Source organism: Cricetulus griseus, chromosome 5 (assembly GCF_003668045.3).
Source record: "Cricetulus griseus strain 17A/GY chromosome 5, alternate assembly CriGri-PICRH-1.0, whole genome shotgun sequence".
In the NCBI taxonomy this organism is placed as follows: Eukaryota; Metazoa; Chordata; class Mammalia; order Rodentia; family Cricetidae; genus Cricetulus; species Cricetulus griseus.
Genome location: NC_048598.1, coordinates 152,869,148 through 152,883,559, shown reverse-complemented (window position 1 = coordinate 152,883,559; position 14,412 = coordinate 152,869,148).

The window sequence follows — 14,412 nt, the reverse complement described above, 5'->3', positions numbered from 1 at the left end:
AGGACACAAAAATGCCATGGAGTCCACTATATGCTGGCCAACTACCCCTGATCGTGTGACCTGTCCTGGAGTATTTAACATGCCCAGTGAGTGTTACTCTATTGGAAAAAAATGGATTTTTCCTCTGCTAGCAAGTTTAAGCCACAGTTCATTTATTAACCTTTACCCTAGTAGTTAGGTTTTCAGTCATTTATTCACACTCATTTAAAAAAATAACAAAATAAAATATAATACAATAAAACAAAAACTATCACACTGAACTTGGACAATATGGGCAACAGAAGAAAAGGAGCCCAATAGAGAGCACAAAAGTCAGAGATCCACTCTCTCATACATTCAAGAACCCCAAAAAAACATCAAGCTGAGGGGCTGGAAAGATGGTTTAGTGGTTAAGAGCAGAAGGTGTTCTCCTAGAGGACCTGAGTTTAATTCCCATCACCCACATGGCAGCTCACAGCTGTCTGCAACTCTAGTTGCAGAGGATCTGATACCTTCATGCACATTCAATAAAGTTAAATAAATTATTTTTAAAAACCATCAACCTGGAAGCCATGATGTAATCACAGATGATCTGGTGCAAGCCTTTGCAGGTCCTGCACATACTGCTGCATGCTCTGTAAGTTCATATAAGATATCTTCATGGTGACTTAAAGGATCTTGTTTTCTTTCTCTGTCCTCCTCTTTCACAGGGTTCCCTTAGTGCTAAGGGAAGAGATTTGATGGAGATATCCCCATTTACTGATGAATGTTCTAATGTTTCTTATGCTCTGAGTAATGTCTAGCTGTGTGTCTCCATATTTGTTCTGATCTGCTCCAGTAGGAAGCTTGTCTGATGATAGCTGAACAAGACACTGATCTATGAGTATAGCAGAATATCATTAGGAGTCATTTTATCACTACATTTTCCTTCTTTTTTACATATTATTTTGTTTTCGTGTAGGTCCCTAGGCTATCTAGTGGGTCTAAAGTCAAATGAGTTATTGGTCAGTTACTCCCTTTGGCATTGTGCCACTTCTGCCCTGCCATGTCTTGCATGAAGTACACCATTGTAGATTAAGGGTTTGTATCCGGCTTAATGTTAACAGTTCTCCTTTGAGAGCCTACATGGTAAGTTCCTGTACAAAGACACTAGAATATAACAGTGAAGGCTCTATATGCATGCCAGCTCATGTCTCCATGTTCAATGATTTTCATAGATATTGTCTTCCGCAATGGGGCCTTGATGACAGTTTGCAGAAATCAACCTATAGTCTTTGCAACTGCCTGGGTTGTTTAGAGATTCCTTTGAAACTCCATCGGCCAGCAGGTTAGCAGACTTTTAATGACTGTTACTATTTCACTAGGAGTTATAGGTCTAATTGAATTACTTATATCATCTTGATTGAATTTGATAACTGGTGTCTATTGAGAAAATTATCCACTTACGTAAGAAGGCTCTGCTGTTTAAGGTTGCAGTTCACCTTGTCCAGACAGCACTCTAAACTTGGAGCAGAATCAAAGACTCCTTTCCCCCAGCAGGGCTTCCTACTGCCTGACCTTATTTGGAAGCTGTCTTTGAGCATGGATGCCTGATTATCTCAAGTGTGACCTTTGACACAGTTTTCTGCAAATGCTTTCCCTCTGCTGCTCATATGATAATTAGGTGTTATGCTCCCATCTGTATGATTGGACATGCTGCCAAATGCAAATAAATCTGGGTTACTCCTCATGGGAAACCCCTCCCCTCAAAATGGCTCCAGTACTACTGATGGGGCCAGTCTGTAAGGAATACATATCTTGTCTCCCTCATTCCCTCTCTTGTTTTTGCTAGCATTGTTAGGCTGCCACTATTTTGGTAAACTGTGTCATACAGCAAACTGTTGTGTTCTAAAATGGTATACTATATAAGGAACAAGAAAGTTTCCAGTGTATTTATGGACTATGTTTATTAGTTAAAAATCTTATCTTGATACTAATAGTCACCCCATAAGGAATCAAATTCTTTGATATATTCACATTAGCTTCTTATATGTGTTTTTAAAGTTGAGCCTTGAGGTGTTCAGAACTACACTTGATAATGGTCCAGAGACAATTCAGAGATCTGAGAATATGGCATTTAAGTGTTTAATAAAAAAGGCTTCCCATGATATAGAGACATGCTGGCTCCTGGAAACACCTCCTCCAAAGAAGATGATGGGCAGTAAGAACCTCTATCAGGAGCTTCTTTACATATAGTAAGACTGGCCACTGGGCAGGAAAAAAACTGCCCTTCACCTCAAATGCTGACAGGACCCTGTCCAGACTAGGGACAAGCAGAACACTGGAGAAATTGATATCCCAGTTCAACTGGAAGCAGCTACAAAGAGAGTACATCATCCCTACCTCCGTAATAGGCTGAGAAATGCTGAGTCAAAAGGAAACTCCATGACATGAGGACAAAATGCCTGTCTACAATGGCAATTGATAATGGGAATGGAGGGCCTTTAGTTGTAATTCTGTTAATCATACTATGTGGGCATCATGCCTGCTGAACTTAATCTCACACTTCATTCAAAAGAGGATAAATGCAGTTAAACTCCTGAGCCCCAATACAGTCTCCTACAGGACCTGGACCTCTGACACCAATGATCTGATGACCAAGTAGAAGAGGAGAAAATGTAAAACCAAGTTAGCAGCAGAAACTCCATTTTGTGTAAGTCTTCCATTCTACCCTGAGGGGCTACCCACAATTTCTCAAGGCTAGGCTGCAGCCACCCAAACCTCTCACACAGGTGCAAACCACAATCATTCCACCTCTTTCTGATTGGTTGACCCAGAACCAGTCCAAATAAACAAATGAACCACAGAACTTCCTAACAGCCTGACAGTGTACTGCCGTGGAATGTCCCCAACCTTTTCTCCCGACATTATATTACAATTTGATGGGAGTCAGGAGCTTTCTTTTTCCCTTTAAAGCTTGCTGAAGTCCCTGCCTCAAGGACACAGTTTAGAGCCCAAACCCTGCCACCTCTATGATAACAGTATTTTCTAAATAAAATTTTGGTTTGAACAAACCCTGTCTTTTTTAATTACATTTGCCAATATTTTATTTATGTTGTTTTTGTGGGTCCTTTTAAGAAATCTGTCTATATGTGGTTCTTCCTATCATCTCTTTACTATTTGGAGTTTTGACTTTTTGGTTTTGTTGTTGTTGTTGTTCAATTAGCAACAAGCCTGCTTCACCTATCAATCCCTGCAACTTCTCCCTCCCCTCATGGCCCACCCCCCACCAACCCATTGCCCCATGCACCCTTTGCTTCCCAGAAAGCATAAGGCTCTCCATGGAGGAGACACAAAGTCTGTCATATCATCGTGGGCAGGGTCTAGGCTCTCTCCCATGTGCCCAGGCTGAGAGAGCATTCCTCCATGTGGGAAGGGATTCCAAAGTCTTTTCCTATGCCAGGGATAAATACTGATATACTACCAGAGGCCCCATAGAGTGCCGAGGCCTCCTCACTGACACCCATGTTCAGGGTTTTGGATCAGTCCAAGGCTGGTCTCACAGCCATCAATCTGGGTTCCATCCGCTCCCACTTGTTCAGGTCAGCTATTTTTGTGGGTGTCACCAGCTCGGTCTTGAGCTCTTTGCTCATCACTCCCCACTCTCTGCAACTGGATTCCAGAATTCAGTTCAGTGTTTATCGGTGGGTGTCTGCATCTATTTCTGTCAGTCACTGGTTGAAGGCTCACAGATGGCAAAAAGGTAGTCATCAGTCTCATTACAGGGGAAGGGCATTCAGGATACCCTTTCCACTATTGCTTAGATGGCCAGGGGCTGTCACCCTTCTAGATCTCTAGAAATCACCCTACTGCCAGATCTCTCCTCAAACCTATAATGGCTCCCTCTATTATGGTATCCCTCATCCTGCCCTCCTCTATTCTTCCCCCAACTCAAACTTATTGCTCCCCCATTTCCTCCTCTGCCCTCTTATTCTTCCCACCTTTTTCTCCCAGCTCCCTCTCACCTACCCCCATGCTCCCAATTACCTCAGGAGATCCCATCTCCAGGGAACCATGCATTCTTCTCTTAGGGTACTCCTTGTTTCCTAGCTCCTCTGATGATGTGGGTTGTAGGCCGGTAATCCTTTGCTCTAGAACTAAAATCCATATGTGAGTAAGTACATACCAGGTTTGTCTTTTTGTGACTGTGTTACCTCACTGAAGATGGTTCTTTTTTATACCCATTGTTTAGTCTTTATATTTTTTTGATTTTTTATTAGTTCAAACTAGGAACAAGTTTGTTTCGTATATCAATCCCTTCTCCCTCTCTCTCCCCTCACCCCCACCACTGCTCCCCCACCCCCGACCTACACCGAACCCTATCCACCATCCACTCCGCAGGCAGGGTAGGGCCCACAATGGGGGTTCCCCAAAGTCCACCACATATCCTGGGCCGGTCCTAGGCCCTTCCCCATTTGTCCAGACCCAGAGTGCATCCCTTCACATGGGATGGGCTCTCAAAATCCCTTCTTACACCAAGGAAAAATACTAATCCACTACCAGGGGCCCCCTGGAGTGCAGAGGCCTCCTCATTGACATCCATGTTCAGGGGTCTGGATCAGTCCTGTACTGGCTTCCCAGACAACAGTCTGGGGTCGATGTGCTCCCGCTTATACAGGCCAGCTATTTCTGTGGGATCACCAGCCTGGTACAGACCCCTTCGATCTTCAATCCTCTCTCTCTGCAACTAAGTTCTCCAGAGTTCAGTTCGATGTATATCTGTGGATGTCTGCTTCTGCTTCCATCAGCCAATGGATGAGGGCTCTAGGGTGGCATAAAAAGTAGTCATCAATCTCATTTTAGTGGAAGGGCATTTAGGATATCCTCTTCACCACTGCCTGGATTGTCAGTTCATGTCATCCTTGTAGGTCTCTGGAAATATTCCCAGTGCCAGATCTCTCCTCGGACCTATAATGGCTCCCTCTAATATAGTATCTCTTGTCCTGATCTCCTCTATTCTTCCACCAACTCAATATTTCTGCTGATCTATTTCCTCCTCTCCTCTCCTGTTCTCCTCTCATTCTGACAACTCCCTCTCCCCTACCCTCATGCTCCCAATTAGCTCAGGAGTTCATGCCACTTCCCATTCTCTGGGGTCCATGCATTTTCCATTAGAGTCCTTCTATTAGAGTTTCTTTGGTGAAGAGGATTATAGGCTGGTAATCCTTTGCTCTTATGTCTAAAATTCATATATGAGAGAGTACATACCATGTTTGTCTTTTTGTTCCTGGGTTTCCTCACACAGGATGGTTTCTTCTAGTTCCATTTATTTGGTTGTGAATTTCAAGATTCCATTGCCTTTTTCCACTGAGTAGTACTTCACTGTATAAATGTCCCATTTTCTCTACCCATTCTTCAGTTGAGGGGCATCTAGTTTGATTCCAGGTCCTGGCTATTACAAACAATGCTGCTATGAACATGGGTTAACATAAGTCCTTGTTAACATATGCTTTATGATTGTGCATTATTTCAGTATATGACCATGAGAGGAATTGCTAGATCTTGAGGTAGACTGATTCCCATTTTTCTGAGCAACCGCCATACTGATTTCCAAAGTGGTCTTACAAGTTCACACTCCCAAAAGCAATGGAGGAGTGTTCCTTTTTCTCCACATCCTCTCCAGCATCGATTGTCATTGGTACTTTTTGATTTTAGCCATTCTGACAGGTGTTAGGTGGTACCTCAGAGTTGTTTTGAGTTGCAATTCTCTGATGGCCAAGGATTTTGAGCACTTTCTTAAGTGTCTTTCAGCCATTTCATATTCCTCTGTTGAGAATTCTCTATTTAGTTCTGCACCCCACATTTTAATTTCATTGTTTGGTGTTTTGGTGGCTAGCTTCTTAAGTTCATTGTATATTTTGGAAATCAGCCCTCTGTCAGATGTGGGGTTGGTGAAGATCTCTTCCCATTCTCTGGGCTGTCATTTTGTCTTACTGACTATGTCTTTTGCCTTACAGAAGCTTCTCAGTTTCAGGAGGCCCCATTTATTAATTGTCCATCTCAGTGTCTGTGCTACTGGTGTTATGTTCAGGAAGTGATCTCCTGTGCCAATTCATTCAAGGAAATCTCCCACTTTCTCTTCTAGAATATTCAGAGTGGCTGGATTTATGGTAAGATCTTTCATCCAATTACACTTAAGTTTTGTGCATGGTGACAGATATGGGTCTATTTGCAATCTTCTGCATGTCCAAATACAGTTGTGCCAGCACCATTTGTTGAAGATGCATTCTTTTTTCCATTGTATAGTTTTAAATTCTTTGTCAAAATTCAGGTGTTTGCAGGTGTATGCATTAATATCAGGGTTTTCAATTTGATTCCATTGGTCTATCTGTCTACTTTTGGCCAATACCAATACCAAACTGTTTTCAGGACTATGGCTTTATAATAAAGCTTGAAGTCAGGGATGGTGATGCCTCCAGAAGTTCTTATTTTGTACAGGGTTGTTTTGGCTGTCATGGGCTTTTTTTTTTTTATTTTCCATATAAACTTGAGTATTGTTTTATCAAGTTCTGTGAAGAACTGTGTTGGGAATATGATGGAGATCTCGATGAATCTGTAGATTGCTTTTGGCAAGATTGTCATTTTTCCTTTGTAATCCTGTCTATCCAAGAGCAGGGGAGATCTTTCCATTGTCTGCTATCTCCTTTAATTTTTTTCTTAAAGACTCAAAATCTTACTGTACAAGTCTTTCACTTGTTTGATTAGCATAACCACAAGATAGTTAATGTTGTTTGTGGCTATTTTAAAGGGTGATGTTTCTCTGATTTCTTTGTCATTGCATTCATCATCTGTATATAGTAGGGCAACTTTTTTTTTAGTTAATTTTGTATCCTGCCACTTTGCTGAAGGTGTTTATCAGCTGTAGGAGTTCCCTGGTAGAGTTTTTCAGTGAAAATTTGGCTTCTTCCTTTCCAGTTTGTATCCCTTTGGCCTCCTTTCTTTGTCTTACTGCTCTAGCTAGAACTTCAAGTACAATATTGAGGAGATATGGAGAGAGTGGGGAGCCTTGTATTGTACCTGATTTTAGAGGAATTGCCTTGAGTTTCTCTATGTTTAGTTTGATGTTGAGTGTCGGTTTGCTGTATATTCATTTTAACACATTCCTGTTATTCCTGTTCTTTCCAAGATCTTGAAGATGAAGGGATGTTGTATTTTGTTAAATGCTTTTTCAGCATCTATTGAGATGATCATGTGTTTTTTTTCTTTTCAGCTTGTTTATATGGTGGATTCCATTGATAGATTTTCATATGTTGAACCATCCCTGCATCCCTGGCATGAAGTCTATTTGATCATGGTGGATGATCTCTCTGATGTGTTCTTAGACAATATTTGCCAGTATTTTGTTGAGTATTTTTGCATCAAAGTTCATGAGGGATATTGGTCTGTAGTTCTCTTTTATAGTTGTGTCTTTGTGTGGTTTGAGTAGCAAGGTAATTGGAGCCTTGTAAAAAGAGTTTGGCAACATCCCTTATGCTTCTATTGTGTGGAACAATTTGAGGAGTCCTGGTATTAGATCTTGTTTGAATTTCTGGTAGAATTCGGCACTGAGTCCAGCTGGCCCTGGGCTTTTTTTGGTTGGGAGAATTTTGATGACTGCTTCTGTTTCATTAGGGGATATAGGTCAATTTAAACTGCTTATCTGTTTTTTAAGTGATATCTATCAGAAAAATTGTCCATTTCCTTTATAGTTTCCAATTTTGTGGAGTACAGGTTTTCAAAGTATGACCTGGTGATTCTCTGGATTTCCTCAGTGTCTCTGGTATATCCCCTTTTAATTTCTGGTTTTGTTAATTAGCATGCTCTCAGTGCCTTTTGGTTAGTTTGGACAGATGTTTATCTATCTTGTTGATTTTCTTGAAGAACCAACTCTTTGTTTCTTTGATTCTTTGTAATATTTTCCTAGTTTCTATTTTATTGATTTCAGCCATTAGTTTGATTATTTCCTGGTGTCTACTCCTCCAAAGTGAGTATGCTTCTTTTTGTTCTAAAGCTTTCAGTTGTTCTGTCAATTCTCTAGAGTGACTATTCTCCAGTTTCTTCATGTGGACACTCGGTATTATGAACTTTCCTCTTAGCACTGCTTTCAATTCAATGTGCCCCATAAGTTTGAGTATGTTGAGTATTTATTCTCATTAAATTCTAGGAAGTCTTTAATTTCTTTTTTACTTTCCTTCTGTTTCTAGAAAGAAGATTATTTTACTTGTCAATCGCAGGTCCCTCTCCCTCCCCTTTTCCCCTGCCCCCCAGCCTAATATGCATACCCTTTCTGCTCCCCAGGGAGGGTGAGGTTTAAAAAGAAATCAGGCACTAGGGAAATGTCTGGAGATCTACAAAGATGACACAAACTAACAACTTAAGCAACAGTGGAGAGGCTACCTTAAATGACCCCCTCAGATAATGAGATTGATGACTAACTTATGTGTGATTCTGTAGCTTTCATCCAGCATCTGGTGGAAGTAGAAGCAGTCACCCACAGCTAAACACTGAACTGAACTGGTATCCAGTAGCAGAGAAAGAGGAGTATTGAGCAAATGGGTCCAGACCAGGCTGGTGAAACCTGCAGAAACAGCTGACCTGAACAAGGGATAGCTCTTGGTCCCCAGACCAATAGCTGAGATACCAGCATGGGACTGATCCAGACCCCATGAATGTAGGTGTCAATGAGGAGACCTTTGAAATTTTGGGGGCCCCTGTAGTAGACCAGTACTTATCCCTAGCATATGGGAGCCCCTCCCACATGGAGGGTTATTCCCTGAGCCTAGGCAAATGGGGGTGGGCCTAGGCCATATCCCAAAGAATATGGCAAACTCTGAAGATCCTCTATGGAATGCCTCTCTCTCCCTGGGGAGCAGAAAAAAGTATTGGATAGATAGGGTATTAGTTGGGAGAGGCAGGGGAGGAGGGGTAGGAGAGGAAACTGAGATTGACATGTAAAACAATCTTGTTTCTAATTCAAATAAAAAATGAAGGAAAAAAAAGAGAAAAGTCCAGTAAGTAATCTCTTTTTCTTTCTGTCTTTTCTTTTTTTCACTGAAGCCATCTGACCCTGGGCTTTTTATGGTTGGGCATTTTTGATGACTGCTTCTATTTCATTAGGGGTTATAGGTATATTTAAGTTGTGTATCTGTTCTTTCTTTGTTGTTTTGTTTTTGTTTTTGTTATTTTTTGAGTTACAAACACAATTGAATTACATGACAATCGCAGTTCCCTTCTCCCTCCCCTCCTCCCCTGCTACACCCCCCAAATAAAACCCTACCCATCTCATATCCTTTCTTCTATTCTTCCCCTGAATCAACCTTTCTGCTCCCTCATGCCCCCTGCATCCTTGCTCTTCTTCCCTTCTCATTCTGCTATCTCCCTCCCCCCTCTTCCCATGCTTTCAATTTGCTCAGGGATAGTGACCCTTTCTCCTTCTCCAGGGGACCATGTATGTCTCTTTTAGGGTCCTCCTTGTTTACTGGTTTCTCTGGGAGTGTGGATTGTAGGCTGGTAATCCCTTACTCTATGTTTAAAATCCACATATGAGTGAGTACATATTATGTTTCTCATTTTGTGATTGGGTTACCTCGCTCAGAATGGTTTCTTCGAGTTACATAAATTTTCCTGCAAGTTTCAAGATTCCATTGTTTTTTCTGCTGAGTAGTACGCCATTGTGTAAATGTACCACATTTTCTCTATTCATTCTTTGGTTGAGGGGCATCTAGGCTGCTTACAGTTTCTGGCTATTACAAATAGTACTGCAATGTACAGCGTTGAACAGATGTCCTTGTTGCATGAATGTGCATCTTTTGGGTATATGCCTAGGAGTAGAATTGCTGGATCTTGTGGTAGACTCATTCCCATTTTGTTGAGGAGTCCTCATACTGATTTCCAAAGTGGCTGTACAAGTTGGAACTACCACCAGCTGTGGAGAAGTGTTCCCCTTTCTCCACATCCTCTCCAGCATAAACTGTCATTGGTGTTTTTCATTTTAGCCATTCTAAAAGGATTAAGTTGGTATCTCAGAGTTGTTTGGTTTGCATTTCCCTGATGACTAAAGATGTTGAACACTTTCTCATGTGTCTTTCAGCCATTTTAGATTCCTCTATTGAGAATTGTCTATTTAGTTCTGTACACCACTTTTTAATTATATTGTTTGGTGTTTTGGAGACTAGCTTCTTGAGTTCTTTGTATATTTTGGAGATCAGCCCTCTGTCAGATGTGGGGTTGGTGAATATCTTTTCCCAGGCTGTGGGCTGCTATTTTGTCTTGCTGACTGTTTCCTTTGCCTTACAGAAGCTTCTCAATTTCAGGAGGTCCCATTTATTAATTGTTGATTTCAGTGTCTGTGCTACTGGTGTTATGTTCAGAAAGTGGTCGCCTGTACCAGTTAATTCAAGGGTATTTCTCACTTTATCTTCTTTTTGTTTGTTTGTTTGTTTGTTTTTTAATTTATTTATTAGTTCTAGTTAGGGAACAAGCTTGTTTCACATGTAAGTCCCTTCTCCCTCTCCCTCCCCTAACCCCCTCTCTCCTGCCCCACCCCATCCACCCACCAGTCCCCAGGGTAGGCCCTCAATGGGGGCTCTGCAAAGTCCACCAAATCTTCCTGTGCTGATCCTGCGCCCTTCCCCATGTGTCCAGGGCCAGAGTGTAACCCTTCACGTGGGATGGGCTCTCAAAGTCCCTTCTTGCACCAGGGAAAAATAATAATCCACCACCAGAGGCTCCCTGGAATGCAGAGGCCTCCTTATTGACATCCATGTTCAGGGGTCTGGATCAGTCTTGTACTGGCCTCCCCGACAGCATCTGGGGTCAATGATGTGCTCTCCCTTGTTCAGGCCAACTGTTCCTGTGGGTTTCTACAACCTGGTGCAGACCCCTTCATACTTCATTCCTCCCTCTCTTCAACTAAATTCCTGATTTCAGCTCAGTGTATATCTGTGGATGTCTGTCTCTGCTTCCATCAGCCACTGGATGAGAGCTCTAGGATGGCATAAAGAGAAGTCATCAATCTCATTTTAGGGGAAGGGCTTTTAGGTTATCCTCTCCACCATTGCCTGGATTGTCAGATCGTGTCATCCTTGTAAGTCTCTGGAGATCTCCCTGGTTCCAGATCTCTTCTCAGACCTATTGTGGCTCCCTCTGATATGGTATCCTTAATCCTGCTCTCTTTCCTCTTTTCTTCCCCCAACTCAATATTTCTGCCCCTCCATTTCCTCTCCTCTACTCCTCTTCTCTTGCTCTTATAGTAGCAACTCCTTCCCCCCTCCCCTCATGCTCCCAATTACTTCAGGAGTTCATGCCACTTCCATTCCTGGGGACCATTTATCCCTTAGAGTCCTTCGTGTTTCCTAGTTTCTTTGGTGAGGAGGATTATAGGCTGGTAATCCTTTGCTCTATGTCTAAAATCCACATATAAGTGAGTACATACCATGTTTGTCTTTTTGTGACTGGGTTACCTCACTCAGGATGGTTTCTTCCAGTTCCATCCATTTGCCTGTGATTTTCAAGATTCCATTGTTTTTTTCTGCTGAGTAGTACTCCATTGTATAAATGTACCACATTTTCTCAATCAATTCTTCAGTTGAGGGGCATCTAGGTTGCTTCCAGGTTCTGGCTATTACAAACAATGCTGCTATGAACATGGTTGAACATATGTCCTTGTTATATAAACATGCACTATTTGGGTATATACCCAAGAGAGGAATGGCTGGATCTTGAGGTAGACTGATTCCTGTTTCTGAGCAACCGCCATACTGATTTCCAGAGTGGTCTTACAAGTTCCCACTCCCATCAGCAATGGAGGAGTGTTCCTTTTTCTCCACATCCTCTCCAGCATAGATTTTCATTGGTATTTTTGATTTTAGCCATTCTGACAGGTGTGAGGTAGTACCTCAGAGTTGTTTTGAGTTGCATTTCTCTGATGGTCTAGGATTTTGAGCACTTTCTTAAGTGCCTTTCAGCCATTTCAGATTCCTCTGTTGAGAATTCTCTATTTAGTTCTGCACCCACATTTTAATTTCATTGTTTGGTGTTTTGATGGCTAGTTTCTTGAGCTCCTTATATATTTTGGAAATCAGTCCTCTGTCAGATGTGGGATCAGTGAAGATCTTTTTCCATTCTCTGGGTGGTTGTTTTGTCCTACTGACTGTTTCCTTTGCCCTGCAGAAGCTTCTCAGTTTCAGAAGGTCCCCTTTATTAATTGCAGACCTCAATGTCTGTGCTACTGGTGTAATGTTGAGGAATTGGTCTCCTGTTCCAATTTCCCACTTTATCTTCTAATAGGTTCAGTGTGGCTGGTTTTATGTTGAGATCTTTGATCCATTTTGACTTAAGTTTTTGCAGGGCGAAAGGCTTGGGTCTATCTGCAGTCTTCTACATGTGTGCATCTAGTTATCTGAGCAGCATTTGTTGAAGATTTTCTCTATGTTTTAGTGTAGATATTTGGATTGTTTGTCAAAAACCAGGTGTTTGTAGGTGTGTGTGTTAATATCAGGGTTTTAGCTCTATTCCATTGTCTACCTGTCTATTTTTGTGCCAATACCAAGCTGTTTTCAGGACTATAGCTATGTAATAGAGCTTGAAGTCAAGGATGGTGATGCCTCCAGAAGTTCCTGTATTGTACAGGGTTGTTTTGGCTATTCTGAGTCTTTTGTTTCTCCATATAAAGTTGAGAATTATTCTTTCAAGGTCTTTGAAGAATTGTGTTGGGATTTTGATGGGGATTGCACTGAATCTGTAGATTGTTTTTGTCAAGGATTGCCATTTTCACTATGTTGATCCCGCCTATCCAAGGGCATGGGAGATCTTTCCATTTTCTGGTATCTTCTTTTATTTCTTTCTTTAGAAACTCAAAATTCTTACTGTACAGGTATTTCACTTTTTTGGTTAGTGTTATCCAATGTTATTTTATGTTGTTTGTGGCAATTGTAAAGAGTGATGTTTCCTTGATTTCTTTCTCCACAAATGTGTCATCCATATATAGTAGGGCTACAGATTTTTTTGAGTTAATCTTGTATCCTGCCACTTTGCAACAGAGGAGAGGCTACCTTAAATGCCCTCCCCTGATAATGAGATTGATGACTAACTTATATGCCATCCTATAGCCTTCATCCAGCAGCTGGTGGACGTAGAAGCGGTCACCCAAAGCTAAACCCTGAACTGAACTGGAATCTAGTTGCAGAGAAAGATGAGTGATGAGCAAAGGGGTCCAGACCAGAAACACAGAAACAGCTGACCTGAACAAGGGAGAGCTCTTGGTCCCCAGACCGATATCTGGGAAACTAGCATAGAGGTGATCCAGACTCCATAAAAGTGGGATTCAGTGAGGAGACTTCAGAAATCTATGGTGCCCCTTGTAGTAGATCAGTACCTATCTATAGCATAGGAATGGATTTTTGGGCCAAACCCACATAGAGGGACACTCCCTGAGCCTAGACACATAGTGGTGGGCCTTGGCCTGATCCCAAAGAATATGTCAGACTCTGAAAACACCCTATGGAAGACCTCACCCTCCCCAAGGAGCAGAAAGGGTATGGGATAGGTAGGGTGTTAGTTGGGGGGATGGGAGGGGAAGGAGGAGGGAGAAAGAACTGAGATTGACATGTAAAACAATCTTGTTTCTAATTCAAATTTTAAAATGGAGTAAAAAGTAAATAAATAAATCTTGTATACATTTATTTAATTATTATAGACAACTTCATGTTTTTTCAATTAAAATAGTAAGTAGTTAAATTGATATATAAATAAAAATTTGTAAAGAATGCATGTAAATTTATGAGAAGATGTAAGATGCATAAGATAATGCATAGCTATCAACACGCTTACACAATGTGGAAGTACTGATGGGTAGAACATAATAACAAAATCACTAACACAGATTATGAATCAAGTGCTATAACACAACTTTATTGTTTCAGACAGAGGTGGGAAATACTATAAATTACAGTGATCTCAAGGAATGTGTATTTTACCATGACTGTCTTCATATGCAAAGAATGTCTATGTAAACACTTATCAAAACCTCACATACAGGACCCAACAGAAGATATTTCCAACTCTCTAAATGTTGCCAGCTTCCCCCTTTCTCCCTCTCCAAAACCCTGCTTCAGTTTATCTCAGGTACTCACACACTGCATTTTGTACTTGTTCCATCTCCATTCTCCTCAGAAAAATACTTGTCTTACTTACTGCTGCTTTTCCTTAATACAGAGTACAGAAAATATTGCCTTTAAAGTAATATGCTGTGTGAACCTATTAAGAAATTGTAAACTATTAAGAAATTCAATGTTTAATAATTCTCTACTCTAGACAAAGCACTAGGAAGATTAGTAAAACTTTCTTATTTGTTTAAGAATAAAACCCTGGTTTTCCAGGCAGGATGATAAGTAGGACTAGGAGACAAGGGGGATT